Source organism: Alosa alosa, chromosome 1 (assembly GCF_017589495.1).
Source record: "Alosa alosa isolate M-15738 ecotype Scorff River chromosome 1, AALO_Geno_1.1, whole genome shotgun sequence".
NCBI lineage: Eukaryota > Metazoa > Chordata > Actinopteri > Clupeiformes > Clupeidae > Alosa > Alosa alosa.
Window position 1 is genome coordinate 28,375,531 of NC_063189.1, and position 20,718 is coordinate 28,396,248.

General features: G+C 38.8%; 1 protein-coding gene across 1 annotated transcript in view; it reads right to left on the reverse strand.

Moving 5' to 3' along the window:
* The window catches only part of clcn2a (chloride channel, voltage-sensitive 2a), a 123,631-nt gene extending 109,191 nt beyond the window's left edge, over positions 1-14,440 (reverse strand). Inside the window, exons 1-3 of the mRNA XM_048246655.1 lie at positions 14,316-14,440; positions 7,811-7,916; positions 5,550-5,614 (exon numbers count right to left, since the gene is read on the reverse strand). The gene's annotated coding sequence lies outside the window, so the exon portion shown is untranslated. The remainder of the gene's footprint in view (positions 1-5,549; positions 5,615-7,810; positions 7,917-14,315) is intronic.
* Positions 14,441-20,718: the final 6,278 nt, after the last annotated feature.

Sequence of the window (20,718 nt, forward strand, 5' to 3'; positions counted from 1 at the left end):
AATCACACGTTGACGTTACATCTAGTTATTAATTCACAGGACATTCAATCATTTTACTAACACGGCAGTTATGAAGAATTGTGTTTATGTAACTTACTCATGTCGAAACGATGTACATAACCAACCTTATTCGTTTGCAATACCCCATGTATTATACAAATTTAGCATGTACACTTACCATAATATCCCATGCAAAACAGTTAGCTTGCTAGCTAGCTAACTGTGGAACTTCAGTATAACATAGCCAATTATCTCACCTAGTTGTAGGAAATAGGCTACGTTCATATTACAAGTGATAGAATGAATGTGTGACTTATGTTTAGTTGATGTTATGACATGTAAAGTTAAGCTTGCTGAACTTAATTAGTCAGCCACGGGCAGTTTGACTGTGCCTATCAATACATTCGTGACACTCTGGAGAGAGTGAGAGAGTAACTGGAGAGAGCAAAACATAGGAACATGGTCACATTAATCCCATAAACACACAGATAACTCATACACCAACCTTATTTTGTGCCTTTTATTCATGTTTGTTTCAAGATTTAGTAAGTTTACTATAAGCACGTTTCGCTCATAGATTTCCATTATATCAGTCATCTTCCCCCTAAAAGGGGGCGTGTATGCAGCACATACAACGTTCTGTTCTGTTCCATTCCATTCGTTAGTGCGTATTGTTTAGTTTCCGGTCTGGCTAGATCGGTGTGGTGTTGTAGTTGTTCTAACGTTACTAGTTGTTGCAACAGCATGTGAAAAAACTACAAAGTTTGTTACACCAAAATGAACGTTAATCTCGCGATAAAAAAATTGACGCCGTTAAAATAGGTTTGCGTTAACGCCGTTAATAACGTGTTTAACTGACAGCACTAGAAAACACCTAAGATGTATACCAACACCTAAGATGTATATGGTTTCTAAACCACAAGGCCTACAATAAAGTATTATGGTCAAACCAGTTCCTATTGCGGGTAATCTGAGTACCCAGAAGTTTGCATCATATTGCGGGTGACTTTGTAGTTTAGAGCCCTATTTCTACTAGCCCTGCTGTCTGTACCACGTCCATTACGGACACTATCATCACGATTACCACTGCAACCTCCAAGCTATGTTGGGCAGAGGGTCGAAATAAGCATGGTATGATATAATAGACGATCGATCATAATCTCCAAAAGGATATTCTCCTTCAGATAACAATAACATAGCCTACCTAAAACTTCATCACACGTAAACGTTTTTCAACATTTGGTGTAGGCCTATTTCTGCTTAATTTCTGCTTCAATTTATGCAACACTATGGCCTGCATCGCTTCCACGTCATTACAAATGCACGTCTTTGTGTTTCTCGCGTGTAATACAAGTATTTCCTGAAAACTTTGCGCAGCGATTTTGGGTTTGAATGACGCTCTGGATGTCTAGCACATAGTGGAGCAGAGTACAAATGAGATTTATCACCGTACTTGGAATTATTGTCTATTTTAATCAGTATCGTTGTTTGTCGCAATTAAAAATAGTCTCAAGGGCCGGATTACATTATTATTTTGACATACGTTGCGGGCCAGAATTGGGCCGGACGCGGGCCGGATTTGGCCCACGGGCCGGGTGTTTGAGACCCCTGCTGTAGGCCTATTTTCAGTTTAATAGCTAATTTTTTATTTTGTTTACAAGTTGCAGATGGAGTCTGGGTACTTATTGTTTACTGTTTACATCTTACACACTTCAGGCTGTTGCAGATAGCTCAGGAAAGAGACTGTATGACACTAGGTGGTACAGCCTGAGACATGCACAATAAAAAAAAAATGCTTTCTACATTTTTGTTTTGCTTTTCCCTCCATTGTACCGAACTCGTACCGAACCGTGATGTCCAAACCGAGGTATGAACCGAACTGTGACTTCTGTGTACCGTTACACCCCTACCTACACCCCATGTGGCCCTTGGGCTGCAGGTTGCCTATCCCTGTGCTGGGGGAGCGGAGAAAGTCACCATTTTCACCAGAACAGGTCATTTAACCATCCAAATGATTTCTAAACGGGTTTATTAAGTTGAAATAGTTGCCAAGTTCCCCTTTAAAAAAGGATAAGTAAAGGTAAATGGTAAATTTGGCTGGGGTAATTCACAAAGCAGTATAACCTTTTGTAACACTGTTCAAAAAGATAGCCAACCCCTAAAAAGATTGCATCATGCCATATGTTTCAATACATTCATATATTTTGTAATTCACATTAAGTTCATATCTTTTTAATAATTCATATTCTGTGACCTACATAATTATTAATAGTCACAGTGTTTCCCCTACAATGTATTCATCAGCGGCGCAGCGCCACTCCTGGAATTCAAGCGCCACTGCAAAAAAAGTTGCCTAATTAAAAAAAAAAATAGACTCAAGTAAACTTCAGGAACAGCTGCCGTTCGTTCAGGTTTCATGTCAACAAATAATAGTAGGCTAACGTTGAAGGCGCAGTCAGGGATTCCACAGAAGATCACGCTTGTTTGTGTTTATGTTTAAGTTTATTAGCAGACGCAATTTTGTGCAAAAAAACGTAGCCTACAAAATGTCAACCAAGGAACCAAATTAAATACGCCAGCGAGATAGCTCGCCCCTACCTTCAGTACCCTATTCCCAGATAAATCCACGCATTGTTTAGTTTTTGTTTGTGATACAGGCAATGCTTTCAAGCCCTGTGTTGCTGTCAAGGCTGTGAAACTAAGGTCTAGCTAGCCTATTGGTGGGTTTAATTGAATTTGAGTAATAGGATACGCAAGCATTACATCTGAGATAGTTTGTAATTCCTGTAGAGCTCACCAAAATTATAGATATGATACAGGACACTTATCTGCTATAATCCAAGATAGATTTTCTTCGAACTTTTGACCATTTATTTTACCAAATGACATGGGAAACATAATTCATTTCATCCACATATTCTTATGCACCATGCACAACAGCGCTACTAAGTTAGCTTAAAACCGTGAGAATCAAGCCAACTGCATGGGCCGTCACGGCATTAAAGTGACAGGCACTCAATTCGACTTGCACAGCACCAATACAGTGTAATAGCATGAAAGAGAAGTCTATATAGTTTATACAGTGCTGTGCAAAAGTTAAGACACCCATGCTGAAATTGACTAAAGGGAGAAATAAAAAACATATTTTGCCTTTTGTCTTAATGCTTTAATTAAAAAAAAAATTAGGACATAAATTATTTTTTAATGCATCATGTATCGTAAATGAATACATTATATATAAATGTCTATATATAAATAACTTATGCACAGCACTGTATATTCTAAATAGTAATAGTTTGTACAGTGGCCTACAGTGTACAGTTGTACAGTGGCTAATACTAATAATGTAAATGAAAAAGAAAAACATGAATAATCCTGTTCAAGTACTGCAATAATCATGCTTGTGTTGATGGTTGTCATCAATTTGTAACTCCATCTGTCCATTTACAATACAAATCAATTTGTAACTCAATCTGTCCATTTCTTTCACAAAATCACCATTTAAGGAGTCATTTTTTCAAATGGTTTTTTTTTTTGGGGGGGGGCTTCCTACGATCAACAGCACCGCTGCTGGAAAAAATTCTAGGGGAAACACTGAGTCAACTAAGTATTTAATATTAATTTCATATTGGTTTTAAACCATAAGTCTACACTTCTCTTTAATGTCATTACATTGTATTGGTGGTGCGTCAGTCTAATTGAGTGCCTGTCACTTTAAGGACTTGAGAGTAGCCTAATTAAATATCTGAGTGAATCTCACTGTTTTTGGGTAAGAGTGGAAATAACTTTTTGCATAGTGCATTAGGATATGTGGATGCATGAAATCTTTCTTGGATCATAGAAGAGATAAGTGTCTTGCAATGGTATTAATTTATATGATTTTGGTAAGCATTACACAAACTAGACTCACAAGCAAACGTGATATGAGCTTGTGAGTCTAGTTTGTGTAACAAGGACATCTTCAGATGTAAAAGTTTGCCAATGGGTTGGATAGCCTACTCAAATGTAAGTAAACCAAGTAGTCCTATATGAACTTACTTTCACAGCCTAGCAACACCAGGTTGAGAGATGCAAGTTAGCAGACCATTAATGTTAGCCTTCTATTTATTGTCATCAAAACGGCAGAGGAACGAACAAGTCTCTGGCGGTCTCTCGTGTATGCAAAAATTAATTTGGCATCTGGCTCAATATTCTGCGCAAGGGACTGTTGTGGTAGGTGAAATTTCACAATGATTGGTCAAATTTGCGGACAAGTTGCGGTGTTTGGACAAAAATTGCAAGGTCACACAGAATTTGAGGATTTTTTGTAATTTGCATTAATTGTTGCGAATCGCGAAAATCCTGGAGGGACTGTTAATAGCATAGATGGCCATTACATTATAATTACATTTACTAGCTCAACAACACAGGTGACCACTTCATACTTTCTTACTGCATCATCATAACTATTCCACCTGTGTGGATGGTTAGAATTCTGAAGAAGCTACAGCCAAAATATTTTCATCCATAGATTAAAAAAATAAGCCCCCTACCATGGCTTGATTACATCTTCCGCGCATTAACAGCACTGCTGCTGGAAAAAATTTCTAGGGAAACACTGAGTCAACTAAGTATTTAATATTAATTTCATATTGGTTTTAAACCATAAGTCTACACTTCTCTTTAATGTCATTACATTGTATTGGTGGTGCGTCAGTCTAATTGAGTGCCTGTCACTTTAAGGACTTGAGAGTAGCCTAATTAAATATCTGAGTGAATCTCACTGTTTTTGGGTAAGAGTGGAAATAACTTTTTGCATAGTGCATTAGGATATGTGGATGCATGAAATCTTTCTTGGATCATAGAAGAGATAAGTGTCTTGCAATGGTATTAATTTATATGATTTTGGTAAGCATTACACAAACTAGACTCACAAGCAAACGTGATATGAGCTTGTGAGTCTAGTTTGTGTAACAAGGACATCTTCAGATGTAAAAGTTTGCCAATGGGTTGGATAGCCTACTCAAATGTAAGTAAACCAAGTAGTCCTATATGAACTTACTTTCACAGCCTAGCAACACCAGGTTGAGAGATGCAAGTTAGCAGACCATTAATGTTAGCCTTTTATTTATTGTCATCAAAAACGGCAGAGGAACGAACAAGTCTATGGCGGTCTCTCTCAAGTCTATGGCGGTGTCTGCAAAAATGAATTTGGCATCTGGCTCAATATTCTGCGCAAGGGACTGTTGTGGTAGGTGAAATTTCACAATGATTGGTCAAATTTGCGGACAAGTTGCGGTGTTTGGACAAAATTGCAAGGTCACACAGAATTTGAGGGGATTTGTCGAATTTGCATTAATTGTTGCGATCGCAAAATCCTGGAGGGACTGTTAATAGCATAGATGGCCATTACATTATAATTACATTTACTAGCTCAACAACACAGGTGACCACTTCATACTTTCTTACTGCATCATCATAACTATTCCACCTGTGTGGATGGTTAGAATTCTGAAGAAGCTACAGCCAAAATATTTTCATCCATAGATTAAAAAAAATAAGCCCCCTACCATGGCTTGATTACATCTTCCGGCACGTAACAGCACTGCTACCGGAAACATTTCTAGGGGAAACACTGTAGAGGGTATGTGTATGTGTGCGAGAGGGGAGTGTGTTTGTATGTGTGAGAGAGAGACACGTGTGAAAGAACAAGATGTGTTTGAGGGAGGTATGTATTAGAGAGAGAGAGAGAGATGTGTGGGGGGGGAGAGAGAGAGAGAAATGTTTAAGGGGCATTGTATAACAGTGACATTGTATAACATTTTCAATTCAGGTCGATATTTTCATTGTTTAACAGAATAAACATCACAATGGCTTATGCTGACACTGTAGTCTCAGCTTCTCTGTGATAGCCTATGCTTGAACATGTAAACCTCCTACAGAGAGTGTACATGCACCCATCTAGGTAGCACATGAAATCTCCTACAGTAACAAAACAACCCTATACACTATATTGCCAAAAGTATTGGTTCACCTGCCTTGATTCGCATATGCCTCAACCCTATAGAGCAGGGGTCCCCAACCTTTTATGTACCATGGACCGGTTTGATTGCCATTTTTTTTGTTCACGGACCGGTGGTGGGGGGGTTGGGGGTTCCATGTTCCATATGTGTTGATATGTTATGTCATTGCCGAAAACCCGGCCTCGCATAGATACGTGGTGGGAAATGGTAGCAATGTTTTCAGCGCTTTTTTTACGGCTATCTCGGGATATTCTGCTTTGGGTTTCATCCAAAAACCCGCCAGAAAGGTTTCCTCATAGCCTACACACTCTTAAGACCACCGTCATTTGCAATTTCGATCTTCCTCCTGCGCTGACAAGTTAGGACTATTCGGGATATTGACAAATGGGTTGCCGACTCATTGGTTTGCCGTGGATCATTGAAGGATGGGAAGTAACGCTCAAACTCATTTGAAAGCGCAACAAGGTGATCAAGCACCAGCTGCGAGAGAAAGGGCCCTGCCTCAGTCTTTCCCAAAACCCCTACTACTGTTTGGAACATATCAAATACACCCCGATCCACTCGTCGTCCCCACAAATCAAGCTTGGCTTTAAATGCAGCGACTTTATCTGCCAGTTTAAAGACAGTCGTCATTCTCCCCTGGAGTGACAGGTTGAGGTCATTAGGCGACCCGAATATGTCACACAGGTAAGCGAGTTTTGACACCCAGTCCTCATCACTAAAATATGCAGCTAACGGTGACTTTTTTTTTTGTAAGAAATCTCTGCAGCGGCTCTCGCAACTCGAACACTCTGGCCAGTGACCTGCAACCAACCAACTTGGATAGCGTACCACGGTGACCCATTCACCCTCTAACAACTGTGCCTCAATATCCTCTGACATATCATCAATTCGTCTATGGACAGTGCTTGCAGAAAGCGGTACCTGAGCTATTTTTTTTAGCAATTTAGCAATCCGACTAGCCACTATGAGGCTTTTACCGCAGCCACGTTCACCGATGTGGTTGCTTTACGCACTAGTTTTTTGTCCTTGCTCGCGTTTCTTACGATCAAAGAACTCAAGGGGTTTGCCTTTAAGTGTAGGATGCTTTGACTCTAGATGTCGAATTAGCTTTGATGGTTTCATTGCTTCGTTTGACAACCTATCGCCAAATACCACACATAAAGGACTTGGTGCATGCGAGTCACCGGTCTCTGCGAAACCATATTTTAAATATGACTCATCATATTTCGTATTGAATGACCCCTTCTTTTTCTTTGAGGTATCTGGCTCACCACCGTCAGCGGGTATTATTGAGAATGTGACATTATTGCGAATTAAATTGAGTTTATTTTTAGTTTGCATGCATTTTTTTTAAAACTCATGTCGTAGGCTACGGCCCGGTTAGGAATGTCCCGCGGCCCGGTGCTATAGAGCACCTTTGAGATGAATTAGAGCAGAGACTGAGAGCCAGGCCTTCTCGTCCAACATCAGTGTGACCTCACAAATGCGCTTCTGGAAGAATAGTCAAAAAATCCCATAAACACACTCCTAAACCTTGTGGAAAGCCTTCCCAGAAGAGTTGAAGCTGCTATAGCTGCAAAGGGTGGACCGACGTCATATTACAGTAAACCCTGTGGATTAAGAATGGGATGTCACTTAAATTCATATGCGAGTCAAGGCAGGTGACCCAATACTTTTGGCAATATGTATATATAAAGAGATTACAGAAATTAATTCAAAAGATTAGGGGCAATGTAACACATCACACATGCCAAGTTGCAATATATTATATATATATGTTGAAAACAGAAATGTGCTAAGCCCACCTTCAGAATCTAGTTCCACAGGGATCTTCATGCCCACGAACCCCCAGCAAGTCCTCTGTGAGGCAGAGAAGGCTTTCTTTATTTCTTCATCTTAAAAGTAAAGACTCTGAAATGCAGGAAGTAAATTGCATTAATCAAGAAAATAGCTACAAGTTAGGTAATTCACCCTTTGCTAAGCCGCACCCGAAAACCGCCACAGGCCAATAGTGGCTTAGCAACCCGTCACTAGGCAGGGAGGTCTGACAAGCTTTCGAGTTTTGCCATGTTAACCTGTGGAGACTGAAGGCCTGTGGGTCATGAAGGGCACTTATTTGGATGTGTGGTGCCCTAACCCACGTAAAGACACAGTGAAATAACATGTTACACTATAGAAACATGATATAATTGGGAAAACATATTGTTCTAACTCAGTGGCGGACCGTGCGTTCAGTGGTTAGGCCTTCAATGACGACTATTTTTTGACAAAAAATAATAATAATAGGGGGGTGTTCCGGGGTGGATACCCCCCGAAGATTTTTTTGCATTTCAGCGTTAAAATGTGCAATTTCCCAGCATTTCACGGTGGGGGGAAAAGTTTTCTCTTTCTCACGCAAATCTGTGTAGGCCTACCACTCTAGAATCTTCGTTAGACAAACAATTAATGTTCCGAGCTGAATTCCGCATTGCTTAGATCTTTATTAGGCGAATAGCACCCGACCATCATCCTTATCAGCAGCAATTTGAATAGGCTGCTAGGCTAGGCTACTTATTTATCACCCATATTCATTAATCTGCTGCCTGCTACTGTCTGGTGAAGACGTGCAATTTAGTCCATGTCATATTGAAAGTGAACACCAAGTGTGCTCAAGTATGGGTTTGTGCAGACTATTTTGAAATATTTAGGCTATCTTGTCTAACTTATGTTCATGACTTGCACGCACATATGGCACTGCCACAGGTCTACAATGATGTGTTCATTTAATAATTTAATCTGACATCAGCAAACTTGCTTCAGACTGTTTGTAGGGCTCTCCTACTTAGCTGTAGCTTTAACGTTAACGTTACAGTGCAACTGTTTTAGGTTGTGCTGCTGCTCTGATTACTTAAAAGCTAATGTGGAACTACAGTAGGCTATCCTACAGTGTTTGCCAATAGAAAATGCTAAGATATATGTCTCAATAGAAAATGCTAAGAAAATTTCTCTGCACACCACCATGATATTAAACATAAAAGTCAGAAAATGTATTGTAATGTAATGTAATGCCCTATGCTGCTACTACTGCTTGTTGCCTATTTCATAATGTCTGATGGCCACGCCATTGATTTCACCAATAATGTCCACAAAACACAGATATATAGTCAGACTATAGCTGGGCAGGAAACCAAGGCAAATGACAATTTTCACATAGATGCCGATCCAGACAGCTTCACCAAAGCCACATCAACTCACACACAACTTTAAGCTAGCATACAATCTAGTATAGTAACCAAGCACTGCGGTTTGCAAGCAGCACAAAAACACTTTTTATAAAGAAAAGGGCCAGATTACAAGCATGTACTGTCTTACAAGTCTATGTTATCAAATAAACATGAAACAAAACTTACCAATTCCTGCATAGGCTACTGACCAGCTACGTGCAGAGCTAGCTGACATTATGTGCATCTTGCTAACATGTAGTCCAGTTGACACTGTAACTTTACATGATATAATTTTGCTTAATGAAGGCTTATCAATATATATTTTTTAAACAAAAACGGTCAATATACTGTCCATAGCTATAACCAAAGCCATGCCAGTGTGACATGTACTTTTCCAGTGAATGTCAGTCTGACTGACAGAAGATGCTCACGAAGTTCCTCAAGTCAAATAGATAGTGTCAAAAAATTTGTGATGAACGGTTCTGGGTACGCTTTTCGAACATTGCAGGCCCAGCTGCAGTCAGACCTGCCTTCCTCGCCATAATAGGTCGATTTGATTGGCTAATCAGTCAGATGTAGCCATCAATCAACCCAAATCCAAACATATGATTTCTAATGGTTGCTTAGGTACCGAAAACGCAGTGATTCCTTGTGAAGGCCTGATGCGGCCTTTAACAAGGGAAGACATGTGATTGGATAAAAATGTATCGCACGCCCTCACTATTTGTTCACACACTCTGTCAATCAAATATAGCGGACAGCGGTAGGATATGTTTAGCCTAGTCAAGAACGATCGGGGAGGAGAAGAAGAAGCGAATAATAAATGGTAAAGTAAATTGTTATTAAAGACACTATTGTTTTTCATTCGTTTGAAAATAGTTAGGCCTTTAGAGAAGGCCTTGAAGGCCCTGACAGTCCGCCACTGGTCTAACTATAAAAAATGGCATATTGCATGATATTTCCATAACCGCGAGATACACGCTTCACGATGACGGCAAGAAGTTGTTAACAGACGTTCACCAAGATGTATAGCCCATCAGCAATCTATTTAAAATAACACACTATTTGAAGTACCATTCATGACATTGTAACGTTTGAAGGTTTCAGGACGCCAAGAGTTGTTCAGAGCAAGCTTTATTACTGAGAACGAGGGCAGGGACACAGACACAGATCACAATGCACACAGGGCAGGTCAAGAAGACACACACACTACACCAACAGGGGAGGTCCAGGGTAGCCACACACACACAGCCAACAGGCCAACAAGAACTGGCGCCTAGCACAGCACGGTGCCTCTCACACGCACCCAAAAGTTACAACCCACACAAAAACTTGCTGCCGCTCAGCTCCTCCTTGCTCGCCACTGGCGTGAACTCCATCGCTAGCAGGCCCGAGCATCTCCTCCGGAACTGGCCCTCGTCCTCCTCTCCAAGCAGCTCGAGCAGACGGCCCTCTTCCTCGCCTGGGCAGAGGTCCCCAGGTGCTTCTTCGCTCGGAGCCAGCCCTTTATGACCGCGCCTCTTCTCCTCTCCCTCCGTCGGCGAGCCTTGGTGCGAGCCTTGGGAGCCCTTATAAGGGCTGGTGGGAGCTCGAATGGCCCCCACCCCGGGGTCAGGTCGCCTGCCCTCAGGATAACTCCCGGGGCAGGGGCAGCTCCGCCACACGTTCCCGCAATGGAGGCATCCATCGCTTTACTTCTGACACCACTGTAACGTTTGAAGGTTTCAGGACGCCAAGAGTTGTTCAGAGCAAGCTTTATTACTGAGAACGAGGGCAGGGACACAGACACAGATCACATTGCACACAGGGCAGGTCAAGAAGACACACACACTACACCAACAGGGGAGGTCCAGCCCCCCACACAAGAAGGAACACACATGAGGGAAACATGTTACACTAAAGACACTAACTTTACACTTATAACTTACAAGAATAACGACATAAACCCCCTAACTGTTCGCTCTCGTATCCCAGCATGCTTTTCGCGGGAGAACGCTAACACTGTCTTTCTGCGCCGACGCTACAATATGTTGTCAAATATTGAAGTTGTGGGAATTACATAGCTTAAATGGTATGTTTCTTTCGTCCCCCATGCCTGTTCCATTCATTCTGGCCAGGAGAGTCGAATGAAACAAAACGCACATTTGACTTCTGCTTAAACTAGATGTACCGCATAGCGGTACAAAATATGACCGCCGCTCAGTCCTGTACATCCGTTCCGCGAAAATAAATCACACTTTTTCTCCATATTTTACTCCATCCCCCACTCTTGAAACTTTTGTGTATGCTTGTTTGGCATGCCTGAGTGTGTGTGTGCGGCTGCACAGAAAGTAGCCTACTGGTGCTGAAAAGGTGAATAGATTGTAGAATAGCCAAAGAAGATGTAGCATTGTTATAAAACCTTATAACAATGCTACAAGTAGGGCAGTTCATCACAGTTCATCCATTGCAACTGGATTGATGAAAGGTCACTTACACCTGTAGGCTACATTGTATTTGGGAAAAGCAAAAGGTATCAGCATAATGTTATTTATTTATTTATTTATTTCTAAACAAAAACATCTCTGTCAGTTCCATGCCGTTTTCAACAGCTATCAAAAACAAAGGTAATTTTTGGATGGATGGATTTTTTGTGAATGTTTTTTCTTCTACATAAGATTTTAGTCATCTTTAGTTCATGTAATACTTTATTGTCAATGCACAAATTAAGTAACAGTAGTCTGAAACGAAATGCTGTTTTACATCTAACCAGTGGTGCAAATAACTGACATGTCCAAATGGGCCTTGATGAAATGCATTAAGCTAGACTGTTCATACACATTTTAACGGGCCATTGAAGAGCTGTTGTCCGTTATTGTTCGTGCAAATATAGGCTGATTCATGTTCCCTTGCATTGTGTAACTGAGGTCCATGGCTAGTCTGGCTTTCACCAGACCAAGCTCAATCTTTTAAGAAATCAAAAAATAAATAGCGGGCAGATCAGGCTGGGTTCACCCAGCCTAGTCCAAAGGCACCCGATATTGTTTAATTTTCCGATTGAGATATCCACGCTCTGGCTATTCCAAATGCAAAAATGCATCAGGGAGTTATGACAAAACAAACAACAAACTAGATCCTAATAGAAAGCTGTTAGCTTCCCTAAGCTATAGGCTTATAAGGTAGGCCTATTTACAACATAAATTGTCAATAGGCTATGCTGGCGAGACAAATAAAATCTCCTTTGGAAACCAATGGCTTACGCCTTACAGTATCAAGCGGACTTAAACTGCCATATCGTGGCGAAAAGTTGTAATAAAATTCACGCAGCTCATTGGTGTCATTGGATACTTCACACACACATGCTTTTTAATTTCACAGACTACAACTACCAAGCTGGAATCAAAGCACATCAATTTCCCTCTCACACCCTGCACGCACTTAAAACAAAATAAACAGGCGTCTCAGTCTCACGCATGTATAGGCAAAACTGTATCAGACCGGTGTAACGTTGGTAAATCTTCCATTGCACAGAATGATTTTTGTAGCACGTGCAACAAATGACAGTCGAAAGATACAATTACAGTGCTGCTATCAATTTGCTTGGTATTACCGCATTTATAGTTTTCTTCTTTCTTTCTTCTTCTTCTAAAAACCAAGCATGTCCGATAAACATCCTCAGATTAATTTCGGCTTCAAGAAGAAATGGAAATTACATTTCGTGTGAACACCATCCTATCCTTATTAGACGTTCTCTGTGGTAAACTACACTCCTTGTGTGAAGCGTCCATTGTTTTTCCAACCCACTTTTAACCTTCAACAAAATTACGTCTCACTGCAACGACGCGCTATCTAGTGGACAAACGACTACTTATCGCCAATACTGGAAATGCAGCCATGATGATGATGATGATGAATATTTATTTTGGCTTTCTTTTAATCCTACTGAATTTGTAATTATGTATCGGCCGTTCTAATACCGATAGTATTTGGGTGCTTGTGTGTGTGTGCATGTGTATATGTGTGCACCGCCATCTACAGGCCAATGAGTGTAGTCACTTAGACCCCCCCATGGATGAAATTCTACGAAACTTGGCATACCCCCAGAGAATGCCAGGTCAATCATACACATAAAATTTGGTGCAGTTCTGAACATCTTAACTGAAGATAGGGGCGATTAAAGCAGAATAATATTGCATTTTCATTTTTTACCGGGGGGGTGCAAATCACAAATGAGTGATTATGGGCCAGATTGATGTGGGCCCTTGAGACCAACATACCATAAAAGATTCTTCATCCTCAGTGCCACGGTTCAGGTAGTTAATTAGGAAAAACTGCTCGGGGGGGGGAGTGGCCCCCGGGGACGAAACAAAATACCCACCAAATTTCATGTGCCCCGGTGGTTCGGTGTCCCGGGTATCGTTGACCAAAAATTCAGGAAATAGATGAGGAAAAAAAAAAAAAAAAAAAACTTTGACAATCCCTATGTGACCACTTCGCTAGCGGCGGTCATAATAACTCATGAACGGTTTTGTTCAGAGCTGAAATTCCAACTGTATTTGACAGAGGACAGATGTAGGTTGCTAGTGACGAAATATTAGTTTTCAGTGTGGTAGGATGTCTTTGTAAATGACATTTCATTGAAAAGTCCCGGTTCTCCCCCTATGTAATAGCGTGCAGGGTGCTAAAGCTTGTCAGGCATAGCAACAGTAACTAAGGAGGGCGGGACTTAGGGAAGGGTGAATTATCACACCCACTTGTCACGTTGCCAAATGAGAGACTAGCTTCTATGGCCGTTTTCTTTCAGACCTCCCTTATGTTTAACTGCTAATGTTATGTGTGAAAGGTAGCCATTAGCCACTAACATCACGGTTAAACATAGACATTACACATAGCTCTAGCTAAATAGAGCTAGATCTTACTATATTAATAGTAAGTTATTTGTAGCATGAAGGGACAAAAAGGTTTCTAAACTAGGTCTACGTTCACCCTAGCTCCTCATCAAAGCTCTGGTGAACTAGCTAGCTAGCAAACGTTAGCAGATAGCTAATGTTAGCCATGAAGATGGTGGTTCATATTTTCTATTATTATTAGCTAATGTTACAAACATAAAAAGACAAACTACACTTACCCTTCAATCTCGTGTGACTGGTTATCCAATGTAATCTCTATTCACCTCCTCTGTCAACTCAGCTTTGGAAAATAAGTTCAACCTTGGAGGAGATCTAACCAGTGTCATCTTCAAAGAATCTTTCATTCAACGTCTCCCTTGGTTGTCTGACGACAGCGTCAAGTTTTTGGCGCCAAAAGCAGCTGACATTAGAACTAAGGAAGCTAAAATAGGCTAGTTATTCAAAAGTATCTACATTATTTAGGCTAATATTTGATAGGCATAAATTAACCTAATGACATACATCCTTTGTTTAGAAGCCTACATTCTAAGGTTCTAGTTTGTAAATTTATTTATAGCACATTAGATTAGATTAGATTAAACTTTTGCCATTGTGCAGAGTACAAGTACAGAGACAACGAAATGCAGTTTGTGTCTAATCAGAAGTGCAAAAAAGTGCAATGTGATATACAAAGAAGGTGGTGCATTATCATGCACAGTGGTCATCTAGTGCTTTACATAGGCTAATGACACAAGATTAATATGTAGCCCACAATAATGTAAACAGCCTAATATAAACAGCACTATAAAGACAAAATAATAATAATAATAATAATAATAACTAGAAATGCAATTCCAAGGAATTACCAGTGCATGAAAATGCTAAAGTTGTGATGTAAAATATCATGTATAGTTAAAACAGATAATACAGAGATGGTTACTACGGTGATGCTAGGATAGACATGGTGGTTGCATAGCTTAATAAAAGTTGATAGTTTAAAAGTAGACTGTTTAAAAGCTGAATGTAGATAGTTTAAAAGTTGTTGATGGACAGTTAGTTTAATAGATAGTTTAATGATAGTTTAAAAGTAGACCGTTTAAAAGTTGATGGTAAATAGTTTAAAAGTTGTTGACAGACTGGAAGTTTAATGAATGTTGATATTCAAATAGTTTAATGGCTGTGTATAGGTAGATATTTGACGATAACTGAAAGTTGGAATGGCTCTAATGTTTGCTAGCAGTTATGCTAAGATTTTTAACTATGCTAACCATGCTACTTAGCTAATGTTTTCTAGCAGTTTAAGGAATGTTGATATTCAAATAGTTTAATGGCTGTGTATAGGTAGATATTTGACGATAACTGAAAGTTGGAATGGCTCTAATTTTTGCTAGAAGTTATGCTAAGATTGTTAACTATGCTAACCATGCTACTTAGCTAATGTTTTATAGCAGTGCTAGCAATGTTAACATGCTAACCATGCTACTTAGCTAACTTAGCTAACGTTTTCTAGCAGTTTTGCTAAACATGCTAACTATGCTAGCAATGCTAACATGCTAACCATGCTACTTAGCTAACATTGCCAACGTTTTCTAGCAGTTTTGCTAAACATGCTAACTATGTTAGCAATGCTAACCATGCTACTTAGCTAACGTTTTCTAGCAGTTTTGCTTTGTTAAACATGCTAACTATGTTAGCAATGCTAACATGCTAACTAGCCACAGTGGGTAGGAGTCATAGTTGATGACAAGTATTGACATAGTTGATGACAAGTTAAAAGTTGTTGATAGACAGCTAGTTTAATAGATAGATAGTTTTTAAAAGTACCGGTAGACTTTTTAAAAGTTGAATGTATATAGTTTAAAAGTTTAAAAGTTGAATGTAGATAGTTTAAAAGTTGTTGATAGACAGCTAGTTTAATAGATAGATAGTTTAATGATTGTTTAAAAGTAGACCGTTTAAAAGTTGAATGGAAAAAGTTCAGTAGTTTAATGAGTTAAATTGTTTAACAGTGAATTATTGTAGTGGGGACTTTTATTTTGAAACAGTTTTGGGCAGAGGATACAGTTGAATAGGATGTGTAGTCTTAATTGACCCAGATTGTATGCTTAAAGCCTGAGGCTGCAGGTGGCCTGGACACCTGCCATAGGATTCTAATTGCTTAATGGCCGTATTATGATGTCACAATCGGTAATGTTAAGTCTATGGGGATTTTTAAAAAGTTTTTCTTTAATAGTTTAAAAAGTATAAAAGTTTCAAAGTTGAAAAGACATAGCAACCTTGTCCGTTTGAAGACCTACGTTACAAAGTTTGAACGAAGTTTCTAAGTTAAACTGTTCAAGAGAAATTGCGTACGGAAAAAGTAGTAAGCGGAATAATAATAACTAGAAATGCAATTCCAAGGAATTACCAGTGCATGAAAATGCTAATGTTGTGATGTAAAATATCATGTATAGTTAAAACAGATAATACAGAGATGGTTATTACGGTGATGCTAGGATAGACATGGTGGTTGCATAGCTTAATAAAAGTTGATAGTTTAAAAGTAGACTGTTTAAAAGCTGAATGTAGATAGTTTAAAAGTTGTTGATAGACAGTAGATAGTTTAAAAGTTGTTGATAGACAGCTAGTTTAATAGATAGTTTAATGATAGTTTAATAGATAGTTTAAAAGTAGACCGTTTAAAAGTTGAAGGTAAATAGTTTAAAAGTTGTTGACAGACTGGAAGTTTAATGAATGTTGATATTCAAATAGTTTAATGGCTGTGTATCGGTAGATATTTGACGATAACTGAAAGTTGGAATGGCTCTAATGTTTGCTAGCAGTTATGCTAAGATTTTTAACTATGCTAACCATGTTACTTAGCTAATGTTTTATAGCAGTGTTAGCAATGCTAACATGCTAACCATGTTACTTAGCTAACTTAGCTAACGCGTTTTCTAGGTTTTTTTAAACATGCTAACTATGTTAGCAATGCAATGCTTAGCTAACTTAACTAATGTTTTCTAGTAGTTTTGCTAAACATGCTAACTATGTTAGCAATGCTAACATGTTAACTATGTTAACCATGCGACTTAGCTAACCTAGCTTATCATTTTTAGTAGTTATGGTAACTATGCTAACTAGCATGCTAACAATGTTAACATCCTAACTATGATAATTATGTGACTTAGCTAACCTAACTAATCATTTTTAGTAGTTATGCTAACTATGCTAACTAGCATGCTAACAACGCTAACTATGCTAACCATGTTACTTAGCTAATTTAGTTAACTTAGCTAATCATTTTTAGCAGTTTTGATAAAAATGCTAACTAGCATGCTAACTATGCTAACTAGCTACAGTGGGTAGGAGTCATAGTTGATGACAAGTAACAGTTACAATGGCTGAACAGTTAAAAAGTTCAGTAGTTTCAAGGGTTAAATTGATTAATAGTGAAATATTGTAGTGAGGACTTTTATTTTTTAGGCAGAGGAAGCAGTTGAACAGGATGTGTAGTCTTAATAGGGCCAGTTTGTATGCTTAAAGCCTGAGACTGGCAGTTGATCAGGGTGGCCTGAACACCTGCCATAGGATTGTAATTGCAACCCGATCTGTTTGAAGACCTACGTTACAAAGTTTGAATGAAGTGTCTAAGTTAAACTGTTCAAGAGAAATTGCGTACGGAAAAAGTGGTAAGCGGAATAATAATAATAAGAAGTTGCCTAGGAAGAACAGTACAGTGCATTTTCATGCACTGTAACTAGAAAATGTAATTTCGAGGAAATTACCAGTGCATGAAAATATAAACATACTGTATATTAACATAAAATGCAAAACAAACTTTTATTTGGAAACAGTTGGCAGGAGTCATAGTTGATAACAACTGACAGTTGAAATGTCTAAACAGTTAAATAGTTGAGTAGTTTAAATAGTTAAATTATTTAATAGTGAATTATTGTAGTGAGGACATTTATTTTGAAACAGTTGTGGGCAGAGGAAATAGGAACAGAATCTGTAGTCTTAAGAGAGCCAGATTGTATGCTTAAAGCCTGAGACAGAGTATATAGTTTAAAAGTTGAATTTAGATAGTGTAATGGATGTTGATAGACAGAAGGTTGAATGGATGTTGATAGGCAGATTGTTTAATGGATGTTGGTGGATAGTTTAATGGGTGGATGAGTGAATGGTTTGAAGAGGATGAATGGATAGAAAGTTGGATGGAATGTGCCTTATATCCTTGTAGAATGGAGAGACACAGAGAGTTGGCCTAGTTAAGCAGAAAGCAGTTGATACAGGTGCAATCAGTTTAACTGGCCCTTTGATGGGTCCTAGTAGTGAGCAGCTGGAAGTTGATACAGGTGCAAATCAAGTTAATTAGCCCATTGTGATGTCATCAGCCCATATTAAGTCTATGGGGGAAAATAAGCTTGTTTTTTTATTAATATCAAAAAAGTATAAAGTTTAAAAAGTGAAAAATACATTCCCCACGTGTCCTTTTCAAGACCTACGTTACAAAGTTTGAACAAAGTTTCTACGTTAAACGGTTAAAGCTGAATTAGATGCAGAAATTTGGTGGGAAGAAGAAGAAGAAGACTTCGGATAACAGAACAATGCATTTTCATGCACTGTAATAAGAAGAAGTTGCCTTGGAAGAACAGTACAGTGCATGCACTGTAATAAATTCACTTTATAACTCAACCAAAAGACATCAGATTAATCAAAGGCAGTAGAAAATATTTAGTTTTTAATTACAGTGCATGAAAATGCACCGTTCTGTTATCCGAAGTCTTCTTCTTATTATTATTATTACAGTGCATGAAAATGCACTGTACTGTTCTTCCTAGGCGTCTTCTTCTTCTTCTTACAGTGCATGAAAATGCACTGTACTGTTCTTCCTAGGCTTCTTCTTCTTATTATTATTCGTCTTCTTCTAACACAGTTAATGCAGCTTCAACCGTTTAACGTAGAAACTTCATTCAAACTATGTTGCGTAGGTCTTACTTAGGACATGTTTGTATTTTTCAGCTTTGTAACTTTTATACTTTTTAAACTATTAATTAAAAACTACTCAAAATTTCCCCATAGACTTAACATGGGCTGATGACATCACAATGGACTAATTAACTTGATTTGCACCTGTATCAACTTCCAGCTGCTCACTACTAGGACCCATCAAAGGGCCAGTTAAACTGATTGCACCTGTATCAACTGCTTTCTGCTTAACTAGGCCAACTCTCTGTGTCTCTCCATTCTACAAGGATATAAGGCACATTCCATCCAACCTTCTATCCATTCATCCTCTTCAAACCATTCACTCATCCACCCATTAAACTATCCACCAACATCCATTAAACAATCTGCCTATCAACATCCATTCAACTTTCTGTCTATCAACATCCATTACACTATCTACATTTAACTTTTAAACTATATACTCTGTCTCAGGCTTTAACCATACAATATGGCTCTATTAAGACTGCCGTTAAGCAATTAGAATCCTAGGCCAGGTGGCCAGGCCACCTGCACCCTATCAGTTTCTCAGGCTAACCTTTTAAACTATCCACCTATTTGACTGTTCAGTCAGTCCAACTATATTAAACCTCATCTACCTAGCAAATAATTTAACCTTTTACACTATCCACCTATTTAACCGTTCAGTCATTCCAACTATATTAAACCTCATCTACCTAGCAAATAATTTAACCTTTTAAACTATCCACCTATTTAACTGTTCAGTCATTCCAACTATATTAAACCTCATCTACCTAGTTCAGTCATTCCAACTATATTAAACCTCATCTACCTAGTTCAGTCATTTGAACTATATTAAACCTCATCATGTTGGTTGCCAATTAACACATCATCTGTTTTAACAATATATTTCACACCATATGTTTTGCATTTTCATGCACTGGTAATTCCCTGGAATTGCGTTTTCTAGTTACAGTGCATGAAAATGCACTGTACTGTTCTTCCTAGGCAACTTCTTCTTATTATTATTACAGTGCATGAAAATGCACTGTACTGTTCTTCCTAGGCAACTTCTTCTACTTCTTCTTATTACAGTGCATGAAAATGCACTGTACTGTTCTTCCTAGGCAACTTCATCAACTTATTACAGTGCATGAAAATGCACTGTACTGTTATTCCAAGGCTTTTTCTTCTTCTTCTTATTCTTCTTCTTCTAACGCAGTTAATGCAGCTTAAACCGTTTAACGTAGAAACTTCATTCAAACTATGTTGCGTAGGTCTTACTTAGGACATGTGGGCTTTGTATTTTTCATCTTTGTAACTTTTATACTTTTTAAACTATTAATTAAAAACTAATCAAAATTTCCCCATTGACTTAACATTATGATTATGACATCACAATACGGCCGTTAAGCAATTAGAATCCTATGGCAGGTGTTCCGGCCACCTGGATCAACTGCCAGTCTCAGGCTTTAAGCATACAAACTGGCCCTATTAAGACTACACATCCTGTTCAACTGCTTCCTCTGCCAAAAACTGTTTCAAAATAAAAGTCCTCACTACAATATTTCACTGTTAAACAATTTAACCCTTTAAACTACTGAACTTTTTAACTGTTCAGCCATTGTAACTGGTACTTGTCATCAACTATCACTCCTACCCACTGTAGCTAGTTAGCATGGTTAGCATAGT